The sequence below is a fragment of the Triticum aestivum genome, chromosome 3B (genome assembly GCF_018294505.1).
Source record: "Triticum aestivum cultivar Chinese Spring chromosome 3B, IWGSC CS RefSeq v2.1, whole genome shotgun sequence".
Lineage (NCBI taxonomy): Eukaryota > Viridiplantae > Streptophyta > Magnoliopsida > Poales > Poaceae > Triticum > Triticum aestivum.
The window spans coordinates 512,648,171-512,655,148 of NC_057801.1; positions in this window are offsets into that span (position 1 = coordinate 512,648,171).

Here is a 6,978-nt window from a genome sequence, read left to right on the forward strand (position 1 = left end):
AGAGCAAAGATAAAAAGTTTCAAAACCAAAACTAAAAATTCTCGGGGGTTGTCTATAATAGCTAACATAATTATGGTGGGGTGCACTAATTTTTGTAAAATGCTTTGGTATTTTAAATAATCTAAAAACAGAAAAGAAAATTAATAAAAAAAAAGAAAGAAGAAAAAAAAGGGAGAGGGAGGGGAAAACCCCCTGGCCCAGCCAGTTCCCCCACCCCACCTGGCCCCTGGCCTGGCCCAACTTCCCCCTTGGGCCGGCCCATCGGCCCAGCCGCCCCGGCCACATACCCCCCCACCCCCCCGCGGCCGAACCCTAGCCGCCCCACTCCTTCCCCCCACGCGCCCCCACCCCTCTCCCCTGCCCTCGCCCGATCTGGATCGGGGGCGGAGACCCCCGACCGAGACCCCCCGTCGCCCCCCCCCCCCACCTCGCCGGCGGCCCCCGCCGCCCCACCGCCGCCCGGACCCCCCTCCTCCTCCTCTCCACCGCTGGGGATCCCCTCCTCCCCTCCGTCGCCCCCAAGCACGAGCACCCGCCGCCGCGGGTCGACCCCGACGGCCCCCGCCCTCCCCGACGCCGGCGCACGCCTCCCCAACCGCCTCCTCGCCGGTCGTCACCGACCTCCACCGAGCCGCCTCCCTAGACCCCGCGGGCGCTGTGAGCTCGCCTCCTTCCCCCCGGTTCCCCTCTCTTCCCCCCCCCCCCCCGTCGACGACGCCTCCGGCCGCCTCGGACGCCACCGTCGCCGGCGCCCTTTCCCCCCCCCCCCCACGGCCGCCGAAACCCCCTTGGCCCGCTCCCGTTCGGGCACCGCGACCACTCCGGCCGCCCGCGCGCCCGGCGTCGTGCCCGCCGGCGCCCCTCGCCCCGCCGGCGCCCTCGTACCCCGGCGGCCGCCCCGAAACCCCCGACCGAACCCCCGCACGCCGCTCGGCCATCCCCCCCCCCGTTTACGCCACTGCCGGCCCCGCCCCGTCGCCCCGAATCGCCTCGCCGGCGCCGCTGGCCGCCCGGCCGGTCGCGCCGTGGCTGCGGCCTCCGGCCGCCGTCTTGGGCCTCGGCCGCCCCGGCCCCCGTTGGCCTCGGGCGCGGGCGCGGGCGCCGTGTCCTCCTGGGGTGCGCCCGAACGGGCATCGCCCCGCGCGCCCGCTTGCCCGTTTGCCCCTCGGGGCCAATGACATGGGGGCCCCACCCCCCACACAACAGAACGTTTTTTTTAATTAAAGCAGGGAATAAAAATAAAATGAAAATGAATTAAAACTAATTAACTAATTAATTAATTAATTAATTAAGTAAGTAATTAATTAGTCTAATTAATTCTGATTAATTAACCCTAATCACTAATTAACCTAATTAACTAATGTTAATTAACTCTGATTAGGTTAATTAGATATTAGAGAATGACATGCGGGACCCACCTGTCAGGGTTGACTCGGTCAACCCTGTTGACTGATGATGTCAGCATGACATCATGCTGATGTCATAAAAGCATTTTCGAAATTAATTAAATAATTAATTAAATTCCTGAAATTAATAAAATCTTTTAAAAATCATATCTTTTAATCCGTAATCCGGATTAAAATATTTTCAACATGAAAGTTGCTCAGAACGACGTGACGAATCCGGATACGCAGTCCGTTCGTCCACCACACGCCTCTAACCTATCGAACCTGCAAACTTTCCTCTCCGGTTCATCTGTCTGACAGACGTCCGGAACCGGGAAAACTTCCCCGGATGTTTTCCCCCCTAACCAGTACCCCCTCATACCACGTTAGGGCACGCCTAGCATCGCTTCTTGACATGTCATGCATCGATATGCATCTGTTTACTTGTATTCATTGTTTCTTCCCCTCTTCTCTCCGGTAGACTACGAGACCGACGCTGCTGCTGGCCAGTTCGACTACGGTGTTGACGACCCCTCTCTCTTGCCAGAGCAACCAGGCAAGCCCCCCCCCCTTGATCACCAGATATCGCCTATTCTCCTCTATACTGCTTGCATTAGAGTAGTGTAGCATGTTACTGCTTTCCGTTATCCTATTCTGATGCATAGCCTGACATTGTCGCTACATCTGTTGATACCTTACCTGCAATCCTAAATGCTTAGTATAGGATGCTAGTTTATCATCATTGGCCCTACCTTCTTGTCAGTCTGCCTTGCTATACTATTGGGCCGTGATCACTCGGGAGGTGATCACGGGTATATACTATACATACATACATACTATACAGATGGTGACTAAAGTCGGGTCAGCTCGAAGAGTACCCGCGAGTGATTCACGGATTGGGGGCTGAAAGGACCTTGTCCCGACGGCCCTCTGTGTGGATCTTTGTGGCGGAGCGGCAGGGCAGGTTGAGACCACCTAGGAGACAGGTGGGCCTGGCCCTGTTCGGCGTTCGCGGATACTTAACACGCTTAACGAGATCTTGGTATTTGATCTGAGTCTGGCTACGAGCCTATACGCACTAACCATCTACGTGGGAGTAGTTATGGGTATCCCGACGTCGTGGTATCAGCCGAAGCACTTCAGACGTCAGCGACGGAGCGGCGCGCGCCGAATTGGACTGGAACGCCTACTAGGGCTAGGTCTGCTTTCGGCCGCGTACGCAACGTGCAGGTGTGCTATGGGCGATGGGCCCAGACCCCTGTGCGCTTAGGTTTAGACCGGCGTGCTGGCCTCTCTGTTGAGCCTAGGTGGGGCTGCGACGTGTTGATCTTCCGCGGCCGGGCATGACCCAGGAAAGTGTGTCCGGCCAAATGGGATCAAGCGTGTTGGGCTATGTGGTGCACCCCTGCAGGGAAGTTTAATCTATTCGAATAGCCGTGATCTTCGGTAACAGGACGACTTGGAGTTGTACCTTGACCTTATGACAACTAGAACCGGATACTTAATAAAACACACCCTTCCAAGTTCCACAGACAACCCGGTGATCGCTTTTCCGTAGGGCGACGAGGAGAGGATCGCCGGGTAGGATTATGCTATGCGATGCTACTGGAGATGCTGCTTGGAGATGCTACTCGGAGATGCTACTTGGAGGACTACAATCTACTCTCTTCTATATGCTGCAAGACGGAGGCTACCAGAAGCGTAGTCTTCGACAGGACTAGCTATCCCCCTCTTATTCTGGCATTCTGCAGTTCAGTCCACTGATATGGCCTCCTTACACATATACCCATGCATATGTAGTGTAGTTCCTTGCTTGCGAGTACTTTGGATGAGTACTCACGGTTGCTTTCTCCCCCCTTTTTCCCCCTTTTCCTTCCTTTCTGGTTGTCGCAACCAGATGCTGGAGTCCAGGAGCCAGACGCCACCGTCGACGACGACCCTACTACACCGGAGGTGCCTACTACTACGTGCAGCCCGCTGACGACGACCTGGAGTAGTTAGGAGGATCCCAGGCAGGAGGCCTGCGCCTCTTTCGATCTGTATCCCAGTTTGTGCTAGCCTTCTTAAGGCAAACTTGTTTAACTTATGTCTGTACTCAGATATTGTTGCTTCCGCTGACTCGTCTATGATCGAGCACTTGTATTCGAGCCCTCGAGGCCCCTGGCTTGTATTATGATGCTTGTATGACTTATTTTATTTGTAGAGTTGTGTTGTGATATCTTCCCGTGAGTCCCTGATCTTGATCGTACACATTTGCGTGCATGATTAGTGTACGATTGAATCGGGGGCGTCACAAGTTGGTATCAGAGCCGACTGCCTGTAGGAATCCCCCTTCCAACTCCTTGGCCGAAGTCGAGTCTAGACGTTGAAAAACTTTTACTAACATGGCTGTGTGGCCCATGGGCCCACGTCGCCATTGGGTGGTAGTAGGATCTTTTTACTCCTCGACCTTTACTCTGGGACTCTGAACTCTCTTCTACTCGGGTTAAACGATTTCTACTAAAATCTGACTTTAGGTTCTCGAAAATACTTTCTCCCGGAGAGCCCCTTCAGTCCAGGTGATCGCCGACTGCACCAGAAGATTTCGAAGTTACTCGCCGAAACTCTTTTGAGACTTTGTGTCCGTTGCTTTTGCAATTCCCTACCATCGAAATATCCCTATGGATAAATACATACACTTGACGTTCATATTGTCATCCCCAGTTGCTCTTGTTATTACAAGATGTCCTGAAATACTCTTCGATATTCCAAGAATTCTTACGCTTACTGCCCTGCAGTTCCTTGCTGCATGAATACCCCTACGGATAATTACTCGCGCTTGCCGAGTATCCGCTCATCCCCAGTTGTTCATGTGTTCCACAAAAGTCTTCGAAATAATATTCGATCTTCCGAAAATCCTTCGAGGCCTTTGGCTCTTGAAATTCTTGCTTGCTTGCATTATGGATAATCCCATAAGTCTCATAGTCATATTGACATTCCTTGTCATTACCATTTTGAGTCTGTTGACTCAATATGTTTGCAAATACACGCAATCATCATTGATCCTTATAAATTACCTTTCCGGCTGAGCTTCCATTCTTTTAACTAGAATTGGTTCTCGACCAATCCAATTGTCGTTGATTGTACCCTAAGGCTATTCAACTTATCCATCCCTAATCAGAGCATTGCTTCTGCTCCCTTGACTTGGAAATCATATTCCTTTGCATTTGACAATTGAGTTAGTCAGTTGTTTCTATAATTTGATCTCCTTGCATTCTTCTTCCACTAGTTGAGTACCGATGCTCATGTCAGATCCCTTGTGGACCACCAGATCCTTTGTTGGATTTTATCTGACAACGCCCTTCATATTCAATAAACTTGTGAGCCTTTTCTCGGATACATAATGCCTTTGGTAAATTGTATCGTCTGCTTTCTCAACCATGCTCTGCCTTCGAGCTTGAGTTAATTACTTCTAAAAGATTCTGGTATAGGATTCTAAGATGCCCCGATGGGTTGAACGTATACCTTCCTTAATTTGTGTGAACCCAAGAGTTTTCATGGGTCATAACGTTCCGGTATTTCGCAAGTTAAACTTTCAAACTCTAAACATTCTTAACTTAGAGTAGTACATGGGAAGTTGTGTATTGGAGAAGTGGGAGTCGACCTTGAACCTTGCGTTCATGCCCATGGACACGATGCTAATCTTATCATGGGTGCTCCTCTTAAACCCTCTTTGGTGTAAGTTCTTATATCTGGGATTCGGCCTTTTGCAATCGTGGTTCCGGCCATGTTCTCCTTTTTACTACCGTTTCTTGGACAAGCTGAAGTACTTGTCTTCTGCAGATCATTGCACCTGTCCAGCCCTTACTTTGCTCTACTGTTGAGTATTAAACTCTGGTATCTCAAGAATATCATGGAACTGCATAACTTATTATGTGTTCTTCATCAACTATTAATTCTCACTGATTCCAATTTTCTCGGGTTCTGGGTTGTCGTCAATCGAGAACACCGATTCCACATTTCGGTTCGATAACCCTAAGTAATTTTCGTTGCTTATGAGTTTAATATTCCTTCCCATCATTCCTAGCCTGTTTGGCTATATCATTGTCGTGACGATTCTAACTGTGTTACCTGGTCCTTCTTCTCGGAGCACAATTTTCGACGATGAACTAACCTTACGTCGATCCTTCATCGTCATATCATTTCGCCCTAAACAACAAGCTTGAGTTCGAGTTCGTGTCGTAACTGTGGTTCCAATAACCTCTTGCTTCATCATTCCCTTTGACTGGATGTCGTCGCTGATTGACTACATCTGCATGAAATCTCTCGACAATTGTGTCGTGATCATCATCAACCTTATGAGCTCTTCCAGGAATTCAATTGAATTCATGATGGGTAATACCATCCTTGCCCCTCGATGATTCCTGTTCTCATCGACCACTTTATTGCCTTCCGTTCAACACAACTTGTTCGTGTTTGGTGTAAACCTTGAGATCACTGCTACCCAGCAGTTGATCTTCCTTACCTCGGAAGTATTACCATCTCTTTTTGTCAAGAATGTGGTGAGAATTTCACCACCTCTTAATAATTCTTGATATCATAATACTTCTTGCCATCTTCATTCATTCCTTGGTCCCCGTATTGTTTTCAACCGGAATACCGACAATGGAGCTATGACGTGTGAATTCAAAACTTCTAACAACCCTATTGCTTTGAAGTGAATGGGCGATAGTTCATTCTAAGTCCTTCGCTGATTGAATCACCATTCTGACATTGGTCGTGCAACCCAACCCATATTTCGGGCGCACATTTCAACCAATGTTTAATTGTGTATGTTTTCCTCGAGCATACTTCCTTATATCAGTCGATCTGACAAATGTTATCTCCTTGTTCACTTAATGGTGGAAATCCATCTTTTGGGAATCTCGGTGAATTGCCGTTGAGTTCACCAGACACCTCCTTGTCCTCTCCCTAGTTTAATGGTGAACTATTGCTTTAGAAAACCGCTCCCATAGTTCATTTCCCGAGAAGCTTGCAATGCCATTTCAACGATTTGTGTTGCGCCTTTTCTTCTCGGACATCCTGAGTCTCAGGTATCCTGACACCAATCGGATCTGAATCTCGGTCAGATATGATGGTTGGAACATTTTTCCCAAGAGTTATAACATTGGTCCTTATATATCGGTAAGGTGATGTCATGCCTAGCACACCTGGTCGGGGGACCTAGTGTTAAAGTTTCCTTTCCAGCAAGGTTTTCCATTCTTCCATAAGGAAATTGTAATGCTTATTCTATAAGTTGTTCCTGGTGAATCCTTTGTATATCCAAGTCCGACCTTTGCTGGAAGACCATGTCAATGCTATCTCGAAGCATGTCTGTGATACTCCGATTTTCAACAAGAACATTTAAAGCAAATGCTAAATTTTTCTTATCAATTATCCAAACACCTTTGTATGGTTAGTGTCATGAAATTTCTCCCCCCTTACCTAAAGGGTTTTCTACATGATATCCTGCCACGGATACCATGCTCTGCTTATCCTTGGGAAGGATATATCCCTGAATTATTGACTAAGACACATTTTTCCTTTCCATCGCCTGATTAATCTGATAATCATA